This window comes from Sturnus vulgaris, chromosome 10 (genome assembly GCF_052056855.1).
Source record: "Sturnus vulgaris isolate bStuVul1 chromosome 10, bStuVul1.hap1, whole genome shotgun sequence".
Taxonomy (NCBI): Eukaryota; Metazoa; Chordata; class Aves; order Passeriformes; family Sturnidae; genus Sturnus; species Sturnus vulgaris.
Genome location: NC_142252.1, coordinates 10,727,940 through 10,743,203, shown reverse-complemented (window position 1 = coordinate 10,743,203; position 15,264 = coordinate 10,727,940).

Sequence of the window (15,264 nt, the reverse complement as noted above, 5' to 3'; positions counted from 1 at the left end):
AACTGCGGCCGCGGCGCCCGGCGGGAGAGCGGGCGGGGGCCGGGCACGCCGGGACCTTCCCCAATCCCGCCCTCCTTCCCTCTTCGCGCCCCCGCGCCGGGCGGGCCCCGCCGCGCTCCGCCCACACCCGATCCCTGCTCGCCGCGCGCGCCCCCTGCCGGCCAGCGGCGCCCTGCTGCGGGGGCAGCGCGCGGGGCACGGGGCACGCGGCCCGGCCTGGCGGAGCGGGCAGCGCCGAGCGCGGGCAGGGCCCGGGGCCCGCACGGTCACAGCGGCCACAACGGCCCGGCCGCCGCTCCCCCACCCTGCCGGTCCCCTCGCAGGCCGGCTCTCGTGCCTCCCGCGATCTCGCCATGTGCCCGGCCGGTGCAGCGCCGGGGATGCTGCGCTGCAGGGCGGGTCCTGATGCACAACCATCTTAGAGAAGTGCCAGGGAACAGAAGGGCCGGAAGGGTAACCCCCGTCTCGGCACTCCCCGTGATCCGCAGCACCCTGAAACACGAATGTGTCAAGGTGCCGCAGAAGGGCTGTTGGTAAGGTGACTCCTGGAGCATAAGGGCTCCAAATCTCCCTTGCTGTGTCGCTCCTGAAGGGCCGAGTAAAACAGCACACAGCCCCCTTGCCCATCCCACGGCTGGCAGCACAGCAGCAGCCTCCATCTACTCTGGCACGGATCAGGAGCTGGGATTCTCTTTCCCCAATACGAAGCGGAGCAGCGGCAGCCCCCGCGCACCCCCAGCCCCGGGGTCAGCTCCAGTGTGTTCCCCCTCACACAGGGCGGAACAGCCAGTGCCAATAATAGCGTTAACTGCGGACTTTGCAAAGCTCAAGTATGACAGGAGAGCTCTTACATCAAAGCAGTTTTTAAAAATCGTAAGAGACCAAAACCAAGTGAAAAAGCTATGCCAAACTACATCTTAACAATCCAAGTGGAACAATTTAAGAGATTGGAAATCTCTTATGAGGAAATACATATTTATCAGCGTGGTTAGTTTAAATCTTTACAATGATTGCAGTATTGCCAGAAAGCAGTATATGCAATGTATAAATAGAATAAACCTATTTTCCTCTCAAACATCTGATTCCAGTAGTCTCTACTGTTACAGTACATCATTTAAATCATTCTATTTGCTGTAGAACAACAGCAGAAAATAACATATCACTCACTAATTACTCTGTGTCATACTGCTCAGCCAATAGATTCCATTTCAGTCCAAAAAGAAGCCGTCTCCATTTTTACTTTTTCTTCTAAATGTCACCAAGCAAAAGACTGACTGGCATTTCAGTTTAACATCTGCTTTGCTGAATTACTTTTCCCAGTTTATTCAAGTAGGTATCCTACACCATTAGGGAATTGTCAGCAAAATGTACCTATATCAATCTTTTTGGACTGGGTACCATATCGATTCAATAACATTAAAGTTTACTAGATGCAAAGAACTCTGGAAAATAATAAAGGTTTAAAAAATCAGATTGTCTCCAAGGAACGACCAAGCCCTACATTATGCTATGAAATGTCAGTAGCTAAATATATTAATTTTTTTAATTAAAGAAATTGTAAATTAAGTATTAGAGGAACTGGTATTATCCAGCATCACTGAAACTCTTTGGTCTGCACAATTTAAAACATAGGAATCTTTTTGTACTCTGCTCCAGTGAGTTTCAGAGGCTCAGTTTTACTCTAATAACTATTATGTTCATTTTTAAAATCACTAATCTCTTGCAGCCCAGCCTGACTTTGATGGAACAGTGGATCCTCACCCCCATTGAAAATCAAACTGTTTCCGAGATGGAGGAGGGTCAATATCCTGATTCATGGACACGTAAACCCATGAGCTCACACTGATGCCAGGTAAAATAATGGAAGGGTCCCCCCATCCTCCAGTGAATACAAAGTGCTGAATGAGGACAGCCTGATGTGCCACCCGGTTCCTGTGAGAGTCCAGGCCTGGACATCAGAGTCGGGGGTCGGATGAGCAGGGCCCTGGCCTGGCTCAGAGACCAGCACAGCCCTGGCAGTGCTGCATCACAGCAGCTGGAAAAGGACTAATGCAATCTAAAGGGCATAGAAACTTGTCTTCTAGAAAGCAGACATCTGCACACATTGGTGAAGAAATGGTACAAAAACACCTGCAGCCACTTCTGATATTTACAATAGAAGGGAAATATTAGTGATACTTCAAAGAGGACTGAAAAATTATCCAGGGAGAAGAAAACAAGCTAAAGTAGAATATGATGCTTCCACATTTCAGCTTATTTAGTTTCTGAAAGAAAAAAACCTGACAAGAGACTGGATTACTTTGAAAAGGTACTTAAATATAGGAAGAGATCTCGATAGTATGACCTTTTCAACCTGGCTAACAAAGGCAATGGTATCCATTTGCTGGAAACTAGAGCAAGACAAACCTAATGTTGACATTTCCTGACTGTGGGGGCAATTAAACATTTAAATAGTTTATATCAGCAGAGATAGTGGGTATACCTTTGCTTGGGTTTTAAACATGAGATTAGATATACCTTTTAAAGACAGGTTTTAACTCAAGTTTGTAAGAAATCCAGTCATGTGTGTCAGGAAGTTATTGGAATACTTGAGCTGATTCCATAGAGAGAAATGAGGGAATGGCACTGGTGGTTCTGAACATGGGTGTCTGAACATTGTCAAGTATAGGCTCATCTCACAGACCATTCAACACTAAGAGTGCTCCTCACTTTACAATTCCGTGTTTCTCTGGAGAGGCAACTTTATCTGTATGGCTGATCTTTGTAATGGTGTCATCAGTAATACTTATTTCCCAGAGCACAACAGGAAGAAAACCATCTTGAAAATAAGGTATGATGATGATAATAAAACTGTAATTCATGTAACACAAAAAATTCCAAACTTCAAAAATATTGCCTAATCATACCTACTAAGTTCTTTATAGAAATTGTCATGCAGAACTCTGGGGAAAAAAATAAAATATGATAGGAGGCAAGATTGTAATTATTAGCAATACAGAAACTCTGTAGAGGGCAGTTCTTCAGCACAAGGGATTTTTTTTTTGGTGTGTGTGTGTTGCTAAAGGGAATTTCACTTTGGCCCATTGGAGAATTCCTGAAAAGTAAAAGCCATCCCCTTCTTTTCTAGTTTGAGTCTAGGGTGGACCACAGCATGACACAACTTTGGCATTGCTTGGATAGCTCCCTGGGGCTGCTGGAACTTCCAGAGGGGCCTGCCCAGTCTCGTTTCAAAGCAGCTTTTGAATTGCAGGAGACGTACACATCAGGCTCAGATCTGCTTCTTTATCTTCAGCTAAGTTTAAACTGGAATTAGAAGATACACAATAAACTCAGGAAAGAACAACTTCAAAAATATTGTGACTGAAGAATACTTTCTACGTCACTGTACAAAATACCATGACACACGTTTCCATGAGAAAAATACATACAAAAGACTTCCCACCAAAAATGAAAAAGAAAATGTCTGTCATTGTGAGAGTAGAAAGACTACAGAAACAGTTCTTGTGTTTGGGAGTTTGCCAATGAATCAGAAAGGGCTGGTAAAAATGCATTCATTGTGCAGAGCCCCCTCACTCTGGAAAAAACTCCTTTATTCACAGAGACAAGATTCTGCTCTCATATATAGCACCATAACTCCTGTGAAGTCAATGGGAGTTGACTTGCATTATGCAGAGATTTTTGCCCAGAATTTCAGCATTTGTTTACAGTAGGAACAAGAGAGTCTAACTATTGTTGAAAACTATTTCACTGCTTATTTTTAATACAGAGCGTTCAAAGTGAGGAAAGCTCAATTTGTAGGAATTTCATAACTATCATTTTATAACTACAATTTTGTAACATGTCAGAGTTCAGTTTCAGATTTTTTTTCATGGACAAGTAAAAGAGCTTCTTAACAAAAGCTGGTTTGAGAAGAGTTTATAAAAATGAGGTGTCTGTCTTAATTGCTGAAGCATTTTCTATCCTCTTGAGCTAATACTTTGTAAACAGCAATTGAGGGAGGGTCCACAGATGTTTACTGGCAAAGTCTGTCTACAAGACATCAGTGAAATACAGGTCTGACACAGAAAAAAAGGGAGCTGGGCAAGACAGCTGGCATTAGTTCATAGGTATCTCTGGGATGGGAGCAGAAAGGGCAGGGACAAATGGGAAGCCATTAGGAAGAGGGGCTAAAGGGGGAAAATGAAGCATAAGAGAGGCAGGCTGGAGTTTGGGGCCGGAAACTCAGTTTAATGATGAAACTCACATTAATTATCAAGTGCTGCTGAAAGAGATGGTCCCTTCTCTCCCTATTCCACTGTCCCTTCCAAGCCTGGCTGTGATTTTTAGCATTGGTATTCATTTTACTCCATGATGACCTGATTCAGAGACCTGAACTGAAAGAAAAGGAGCTATACAAGTTTAGTTCCCTGACTCAGCTCGCAAAGGAGACCAGGACAGACAGTAGAAGGAATGGGACGGGCTACCCCTTTCAGTAGCAGCCCACAATTAGATTGGCAGAACCACATCCTGAGTTCAGCAGGGGACTCAGGCAGCAAGCCAAGGAGAAAGCCAGCACTGGCTAAGTCAGGAGACTGAGGCTGAAATGAAGAGTCTGTGAAGACAAAACACTGTTGAAAAATTTATATTGGAGGGAATGAAAGGCCTGGAGAAGTGAGGTCAGGTTTGGAAGGAGGAAGGGGATAGAAAGAAATTGCAGGAGTCTGTCCTTGCTGCAGCATTATGTTCTGCCCTTGAAAATACATTAGAAAATACTAAATTTCACTATTCCTTTACCACCAATTTTTCTGATGCAAATTATGAGCCAATGTGCATATGTCATTGCCTTCTGTTGTCACAGATGATGACAACTCCTTACTCTTATCAGTAACTAATGTATGCAGCAGGGAAGTCTTTTGCAGTCATCTAATCTTACTGATAAAAGCAGTGGTATCATGCCAACATGATAGTACTGACATGTTTCTATGTCATTAAAAAAACAGGAAAAAAAAAGATTAAACAAAAACAAAACAAAAGAAGACAAAGGAACTTTGAACACCTGTAAGGCTACAAAATACAGTTTTTAACAGCTGACTCATACACAGCTAAAGACAAGCAAGAAAGACTCACTATGAACTTTTCTTCTAAAAGGGATACCTACAAATCCAAAAATCTTTGACAGACAAAATTTGATTTAATTTTTTCTAATTTTTATCTCGTATGTCTGTTATCTGTCACATGAAAGTGTTCATCTTTTGCTTTCCGTTTTCCTTCTGTATTTGAATTTCCCTATCGATGTAAATTTAGTCTATACAATGCAGCACTTTGTGCAGATGACTCTGAAATACAATAGGTTGCCCCTCTAATTTACTTAAATGGTACTGAGAAATTGTCCCATGATGGGAACTAGTATTTTCAGTTTTCCTAGTCCAGCTTTTTTCCTTCCCCCAGTCGAGTCACTGAATCCCTTAGTGATCTTGAACAAATAATTTGATTTAATTGCACCCAAATCAAGCCAGCGGGATAAGTTAAGTAAAAAGCAGCTTTTCCCCACAAACCAAAGCCTGTGCCTGAACTGTGCCTTCCCCCGTAACCAGACACGAGTGAAAGTAACACACTTCCCCTTGGGACCATCGTGAGAGAATCAAGCATCCCAAATGTGTTTCAAAACCTAGAAGATGCATTGAATTGAAATTGTTGGTCTTGAAAGATATTCTTGCTAATCCAGTAATTAACATGATGGTCTTGCATAGAATAAAGAATCTTAAATATTTAGAAGCATATGATTATAGTGTTTTTAAAGGAGTCACTATTTCTTAAAACATATTAATTTACTTGTTCACTTCAAACAGACTAGATCTCAACTGTTATGTTTTTTAAACTCTGGTGGCTTACCTAATGAATGCTTGTGACTCATAAGGCCTATTATTAGTCCTTCTGAGCATACATTAGGAAAAAAAAAATTATAGCAAGCCAGCTTTTATGTACTGTTTAGCAGAAAGTTCTCAGCATTATATAAACCAGTTCTCCTTTAACTGCTAAAATGGATTGTAATCTACTTGCTTTGGGTATGTTCCATTTTACTTCCTAATCCAAATAGTGTGTGTTACAGATATACACCTTAGTGATGGTGGCATCAAAAGTTATAAAGTTATAAAAATATTGAACCAGCTGCTACACAGGAACAGCTCCTGACTGATATTTTTATCTGGGGTTATTTACTAAGTCTTTGTGAGTATGTCTGCCCCTCAGTGAGAGCTAGATTTGTTTAAAAAGCCAACCACCTTCCTCTCTTATTAACCACAAATGATACTGCAGATACTTAGCATTTTTTCCATAAAGTCCTACATCCATCTGTTCCTGATAAATTCACTCGTAGGGAGTATCCCTATAGTAAATACAATTGTGGAATGCCCACACAAAGTCACAAAGCTTACAAATTGAGATAATATCCACTTTTTATGCTAGGCAGTTAATCTGTTTATTTATGATTTTTGAAAAGGAAGGTGAAAAAAGAGAACTTTTGAAAATGAAAAATGAAAGTCAGCATTTTCTTTCTAGTCTGAATGTATTGGAATTCTACCATTAGTCTACTTTTGGTCTGACTTTTTTACAGCATTTTTGGTGAGATTGTACTACCCTTACAGCAAATTATTAAATCATCTTAAACAAAATTATAAATTTTTAACAATTGATTTTTGTTTATTTTAACTATCTCTGGTTGTGAAAAGGCAGTACATACACTGCAGTCTATAACATAACTTTATAAAAAGGTATTACAGGATTAATATAAAGGAATCAGAGCTACACAGGATCTGTGTGTCCACTTCTTTTTGATTCTGCAGGCTCCTGCATATTTCATTCCCAGTAAATGCTAGTGGATTTTCCTAACAGGGCCACCAATAAAGGCTTTTAATAATTTTTACATGTCTTTTCCAATTTCTCTCACATTTGAACAAGCATGTACAACCAGCTTCCTTTTCCATTGCTTCCTAATCATACTACAATTTAAAAATCTTTATTCTACCTCAAATTGCCAGATGCAATCCCTTAAAAGGAAGCAAACTATACTTAAACAGAACATTTAACTTGTCTCTATCTACTTTAAGGACAACAGTGGTGACTACAAGAAGATGGGGAAATATAAGTTTTTAAAAACATGGTAGCTTGGGAAAGTTTTTTTCAGATTCATACTGCAGACAAAACCAATAAAAATCCACACTTGAGTGCTCACATAGTAAGCAAAGCTGCTGCATCTTCTCCCATGCTGGGAGAGATACTTGCCACACATGAAGGGAAGTGTTTGAGCAGGAGAAGCAGGATCAAGTTCACTGAAAAATCAAAAGAACACCCTGTCAAAATGTGGTCTGTTATAATCACAGAGCCTATGAGAAAATAAAATCTTAAACTACAAACAAACTCTGAGCATTAAAAAATAGACTGAAATGTTCTACATCCTTGTTATTGCAATTCTCTGCTGCTGTAATTGTAATGGGCACTTTGTTCATCAATCTTCATTTTTTATTTATTTGCTAAATTGTTTGCTAACATGAGAAAGAGAAGATCATTTATAATAAAAGCCCATCTGCATAGATTTGTGCAAGTATAATTGCACATGCTAATGCTCAGATAAGAATGTATTGATTATACCTGAGAACTATTTGTTAGCGAATCTGGGGCCATAGAAATTGATTTTTTGAAAGTAATTCCACAACAGATAAAAGTACTTACAGCCATCCTAAGGAGCAAACCTGGTTGTGATTTCTGGCAGAAATCACAGTGCAGCTTCCAGGTGTGGAAGATAATTTATGAAACAGATGAAGGAACTGTATTTCATAAGTGCTATGAAGAGCAGTGTTGTGTTCTCAGCATCAAATGCAAACGAAGCACATCTGGCCACTGCACTGAACACATCTGTAGTGCTAAGGCTGCTGCACAGCTGCTGTCCTTGCACTTCAGGTCAAGATGGACTACTCAAATTTGGCACATGGAAAAGATCATTAGTAAGTTTATTAAAGGTTATTAACCAATACTTGAGAGGCATGACTTCCCTGTGTTAACTATAACAGAAAACTACAGAATCACATTGAAAACACTGAAGTGACTGCAGAGAAAATAGTTATTTATGTAGATCACAGGCAATGAATTAATACTCAAATCCATTATATATTGCCCCAAAAGTGTTTAAATAAATACTACACCAGGAAATACTAAACATCTTAAATTTGACCATGAAATACAATTATAGCTGTCCCCTCCTCCTTGGTAATTGTCAAGTGGTTGAGATTATCTCAGTAAGAGCATTTTTTTTTTGTTAGATCCTAAATCATTGTCAGGACCCACAGTGGAGTCCAGGTAGGGCAGCTAATAATATGTGTCTTGTAGGTATGTGTTCTGTATTTTAAAATATTCTTAGAATGAGACCCAATTCCAAAACTTGGTTTTAAATTAGGTCTCTTTATTTAATCATTAAGGATTCATACTACCAAGATACAAACCCAGTTCATCTTATCTACATACACAGGCCCTTAAGAAAACTGGGAGACAAGTAAGCACTAACTGGAAACTGTATTTAGGTGGAACGACAAGTTGTGTATGCAGCATAAGGAATTGTCAGCAATTCTTGCTAAACAACGTTCTTGAACATAGACCTAAGAAATTTTGGATTTAGGGGAAGCCAGTGGGGATTCAGGTTTTGCCATTAGTGCCATTTCCATAGCAGAAAGACACAAACCCTCATTTGCAATCCTCAGCCATTAACTTTTAAAAAGTTAACTCTGCAAAAATCATGATTTAATTTTAATCGCCTGCATTGCATTAAATTACAAAGGTGCAAGTAGTCTACTTTTATCATTGTTGTCTTTCCATTTTAATTACATTTGAGACTGACTTCTTAACCTATGATTGATGAGCAGGTGGAAAATAAGTTAATGATGGGACAAAGTATTTCTTTTACTAGCTTTTGCTTTTCTTCTTATGCTTATGCAGAGATTCTGTGTGCATTTACAGAGATTTCCAGGGCTGGTTCTGAGCCTTTACCCTGTGAGATACATACTCTGCTGTTTCCTAGACATAAGATTTTTACTTCTTTTGGGTCAAATAATACATAAAATAAATACAAATAAATCAGTTTGTAGAGACAATGTTCTGATTAAGATTCCTATTAAATCAAAAATCCCTTCTTTCATGGTAATGTTCTAAGTTTGTGTTCAGCTTGAGTCAAGTTGTGCTGCGTTCAGTGCACTACTTGTTTTGCTTTTCAACAATTAATTACAGAATAAATCTTTCTGGCACCTTGAAATATAAAGTATTCTTTTATTAGAACTCATGCCTGTTGCTCAAGTCAGAAAAGAAAGCCTATGTTTTTTCATAAGAGTGTGTCCTACCGTATAGTTAAAAATATGTGGTTTTTTTATTTCTGTAAGACTTTCCCCCATTCTAAAAAGGGTTAATATAAAGCATAAAGCAAACAAAAATTATGCTGGTTGAACTCGATGCAGCAGAATAGCCAAAAAAATCCTTAGGGTGCCACTTAGTATTACACAGATAAGCATCTGTGACCACAAAGACTCTTAAAAAAACCCAAGTATTTTTAAATTGAGTTCTGAGCACATACACTGTGATCTCAAGCTGTTCTCCCTGGTTCTCCTTGTGACTCCCTCCCCATTTCTTTGCTTCTCCAGTGAAATAAAAGCCCTTTATGTTGACAAAACCATTTGTATTGTCACTAGAAACAGAAAACTATACAAATGACTGTGCAGTAATCTATAAATTGTAAGCTGAGAAACTGGTAGGTAAACCACCCCTCTAGAGATGGGTACACAAAAGTTCATTGCAGTTGGTGTAGTATGTAAAATTACTTTAGATGCTCTGGTCTTTGCTGGTGGTAGGCTTCAGGAGAGTTTTCACTTACTGTTAGAAAATAAGTAAATTGCTTCTAAACAGTCCAAATATTTTCGTATCATCTAGGTGACCCAAAGATGTGTGTATAAGTCTGAAACATTTCTTCATTCTCTTATTTATCAGTTCTGCTGGTAGAAGCATTAATTGTAGTCTGCTAACTACATAAAGGAAAAAAAACAAATTAATAGAGGGTTGTTCACTTGATTTACTATAAATTAGAAAGTACTTCCAAGAAGAAAAGAACGATTCGGGCAGCATTTGCTCTCTTGCTATTGGGGAAAAAAAAAAAAAGAGAAAAAAAAAAAAAAAAAAGAGGCATTGTTCATTTAAAATAATAGCTTTTACAGAATGAGTCTATTTTTCTCCTTACCGGAAGATTGCAGGAACAGAACACAATTAATGCATTTACTGCCACTCCTGATTAAAGTGAAGATTTAAGGTCCTGCATATCCTGTCTTAAACTGATTTCAAAATGTCTATTTTTCAGATAATGCCAATATGATGGCCATTTCAGAACAATACTTAACAGTCTGGAACACTGACCATTCCGTGGATCTCAGAATATCAAATTATCCCTGTCTATCAAGAAAAAAAGCTGGAATGTGTTTGTTAATACAGTTCACGAATTACAACTTTGTCCCCTCAAAAACAGTAATTTTCATTACGATTTTAATTTACAAGTTCTCCAATTAAAAACTTTCTGTTTTACTCTCAACTGAAGACTGAACAGACACATGTAGATGATTAAGTCCTCAATTAATTAGCCCTGCATAAATATGATTGGGACAGCATGCTGAAGGGCTGTGCAAGATTTATACTCTGTTACTACACAGAAGATAATTACATCACACATATCTGGTCTTGGGTCTATTAGCATTACAAAACTAAAAACCTTGTCATGAGGTACCCATGACCAGCCTTTGACTTCAGACTTTACCAAACATCTTCATCATCTTGTTCTTCTCACTGAAAAAGGAACAGTGAAATATCTAAGAACTTCTGCTGCATATCTGCCTAGAGAGTGCACTGAAATCACGAGTATGAGCACTGAGGATATGGTGTAACTGCAATGACTAACTCACCGAGTTTCAGAACTGATGCGTTCACTTCAAAGGGGTTTGGTTTCTTAAATTCAGTAAATCTCAACATTTTTTTAAAAGACAGAAGATATGGAATCCTGAAAATCAGTGTCATATTTTATTCAGTAGCAAAAGCAGTTAAGCAATTCCTGTGCAACAAGAGATCAACATTCACAAAGCCAGTAACTGATGTACTTAGAGAAAAAAGTAAAATTTGGTTAGGAATCACCTGAGATGACTCCCTGCTTAGAATTGTGTTTTCAGGTACATATCCAAATTTGAAAGTGAATCGGTCCCTACATAAACTAGGGCAGATTCTTAGTGTTGCCATTCTGCAGAGCTTATTTCCTTCACTACCCTTAGCTTTACAGATGAAAAGGAGCTGTTTAAGGTGAGGAGACTGTTGGCAGCAAAATAAACTAGCTTGGCAAAAGATCAGGAGGTTTCAATCTCTTGGCAAGAAATCAAAGTTTCCTTCCTTTCTTTGTTTAAAACACTTGATCCACCATTCTCTGAACAAAGCATATGGAAAATTCTAAAAAGATTATCCATTTCTTTATTCCTTTCCCAGCCTGGAACTGAAGAGCCTTTAGAAAGACCAAATGTAAGAGTACATCCTCAGTTTTGGTTCTCATGGGTAGTAGATCCTGGATTAGGGTTATGAATTCATGAATTACAGGAGTTTTCATCCAGGATCTGTCACCACATTTTCATTCACATCAAAAAGAATGTAACACCTTGATTTAGTATTGACACAGAAGGATGGGGAGAAAAGCAAATATGTGAACTGCAGAAATGAGAAAAATCACCTAGAGAGTGGAATTCAGGAAAACCAGTATTCGAATCTTTATCCATTTCTTGATTTAACAGAGTAGAACTCTCATTATGGGATGTCTTATACTAAAATGAAAGCATGAAAATTCTTAGGTCGTATCAGACAATATATCATTATCAGATTATTTTAAGCAGCATACAACATATCCTTACAATTTAGTAAGAGCATATTTTCTGATTTCTTCCTCTGTACTTGATGAAAAGATGCAGTTGATACAACTACAGAACACAGCTTGACATAGTTCTTCCAAAAGTACTGAGAATGTTCCTGCTTTTACTATTTATTAAATAAAACCAGATCTGACTATGAATAGATGCATAACTGTAGAATCATTATACATTTTCACAGCTTCTCAGAGAGTTCATCCTTTTTAATGCAATACCTTAAACTTGAAATTTTTTATGCAAGTGTGCTCTGGTAGCTCATTAGTTTGATGGTAGGTTCCAGATTTTGGCACTACAATTTCTCACTTTCACTAAGTTAACGTGGGGAACCAGAACTTTACATACTTGTCCATGCTGTTGGCAGCACTGCTTAGCTGTCTTAATCAAATATCCAGAATTAAGTCTTTGCCTTCACTCTATGCAGCAAGATATTTAAATTAAACAATTTAAATAACCAACTTTGTTAGAGTTTTGGTGCCAAAAATAGCCTCTCATCTGTTTGCAAACTTGCACTAATGTATCACGTCCTAGTAAGTTAACCTGGAGAAAGGGATAAATCCTTGTAAAGAACAGACAGGAAAATTCCTCTATTCTTCAGAAAAAAAATTGTCTAATGATTGTTGTCAAATCAGATTCATAGTTATTGCATATTTAGGATGGAATAAAACAGATTTGCAAGCCAGATGCCATATTTGAGATTACTATTCTATCAACTCGTCCTGTAAAGTTCGCCAGAGAGTTTCCTCCTCTTGTTCATGACATCCTGTTGTCGTGGTATTCGTTGTTTAAGGTATTATGTTTTGGAAACAGAAGCAGAATCCTATTGCCTTGTTTGTAAATCAAGCCTCTTTCAAGCTGCTGCAGAGTAACAGGCTAAACTGGTAATTGGTGCCAGCAGTTCTTCTTTATGATCCTGGTGTTATTATTACTCATCATGATAATAATTATCCATACTTCTTATTATGAATTTAATTCCTTCCTACATGGAAAAGCACAAACAGGAACACTTTATAGCCTTCCTGTTTGGGCCTGTTGCATTCTCTCATTGGTTCCCCTCCAATCATCCATTTCTATCAAGAAATTGCTCTACTCTCACTCAATCTAGAGAAGCCTTTCCTAACAGTGGGACTGAACTGACTCCATGCATAAACCTGACTTCCTTCTGCCCACTTCCATATTCCCAAAGCCACTTCTGCCTTCCATGCTGGTGATGCCAGCAGCAGGCTCAAACCTTCATATCACTGCAGTGCTGTGCTCTGCTCTGTCCTCTGAGAAGTCCAAGAGATGGAACCATTTCCCTCTGTGTAGTTCCATCGATGCATTTGCACAGACTGAGCACTAAGCAGTGCAGAGCAGCAGTGGAGTTAAAAGAAAGCTTCCACCACTGTCCAAAAGGTGTGCAGTGGGAACAGAATGTATTGCTGCAGGAATGTTTGCAGAGAGGAGTGATTAACAAATCTGCTCTTAGTTGCAGTAGCCCTTTTACCCCAGCAATTCAAAAGTCACGAGACATGTCTAGCACATCCCATGTCATGCTTGCTTGAAGTCTTGCAAAGCAAACATAACTGAACATTCCTGTACAATAGCTGTTTTTTTAAACAGTTACTTCACTATTGTTAACTGAACTACACGTTATGACAAGTGATATATCCATAGTCATCCCTTTGGCATTCTTTATAAAAACATGAATCACAGAAACATTCATCATGAGGAACTCCCATCATAAGGACATGTACACAGTGTGTCGTTCAGCCTGGCTGTATCTTTCCACTCTGTAAAATGTAACTGTCAGAACAACTTCAATGAATTGTACAGGCCAACATGTAAGTTTGGTAAAGCACAACTGATAAAACACATGTCAGAATTCATTAGTTATGTTTAACTTCAAGTAATGCTTGTGTACAGAAGAAAAATGAAAATTTTCTTTCTTTATAAGTCATTCTCCCAAACACTGTAATAGTACCATATCGGTGTACAGAAAAAAAAAACCACTTGGAAGAACTGGCCAACTAACAAAGCTCAGACATTGAAAAGCATGGATAAAGGGCATAAACAGAATAAAAGAACTACTAAACCAGATTGTGCTTGAGTTTGGTCAACAGGAAAGGGAGGAATTAACCACTGCTGCTGCTCCAAAATTATCAAAAGGAAAGGAATAGACCTAACATATCTAGAAGCCCTTTCAAAGAGACTCACAGGGTTTTTTCCCATGTTTTTTCCCACAAAAGCCTTTCACCACTTAGGGTCAATGCTAAATGGTGTTGACAGCTATTGTTTATGGCACCTTTAGCCTGTCCAAGATACAGAAGTAACAGTAAGTTTCCCTGAAAACTGAAATGGCTTCTTTCAGAAGTGTGCCAGTTTTCTGGAGGTGACAGGAGAGGGTACACAATGGGGTAAATGTAAGGACCATCTGCTATGCCATATAAAAGGAAAAGAAGGGTGAGAAGGAGTTTACCTACAGACATCACCAGGCATGTTTTCCCATGGATAAAGGTACTTGCATTCCAAGAAACACAGTGACACCCTCTGTGTTCTTACTCTTCTGGTTTTCTGGGCAAGAGATGCAAAAAAGATTTTCTCTCCCTAAAGAAGAATGCTAACTAGTAAGAATTTTGTACTAGCTCTGCTCAGGTTCAGACAATTATATAAACAAAACTCAAGAGAAATACCAAGCAATGATTTCCTAAGAAACATTAATCCTTTGTTCAATTTAAAAAAAAAGAAATACTAGATTGAGTGTTACTTGCTGTAATGAGGCAGGGCCAAATCATAAAATGTCATGTTCTGGCTTGAGCTGGTTTTCAGTTTCTGTCCATGCACTCCTCACAGTGCCCGTGCAGCTCCCTGAGGCTGTTGTGACACAAAATTCCAAACGCACTCCCTGAGCTGCACTGATCACAGGGGACCTTTACCCAAAACATTACACGTCAGCTCTCATACTGTAAAGCACCAGTACCTTCTTCCACCTGTAGATTTCAAAATGGATGTGTTTGTCACTGTGGAAAAATGTATGCTTTACTTTTAGCAGAAGTCCCAGAACTGGTAGGATTTTCAGTGTTTCTATGGTGCTATGAGCCACAGTTGCTAAGACCTTAATTAAAATCCTATTATGGAGAAAAAATACTGTATATAATAAAAATACTTATTTTACAATTCATTACAGCATAAAGAGATTAAATGTTTTGATATTAAAAAACTAATGATAAAAAGATAAAAATTATTGTCATAACATAAAATAAGCAATTTATACTTTTCAAGGTAAATAGCATGAGCATACTTACTTATTCTCATTTGGATATTCAGA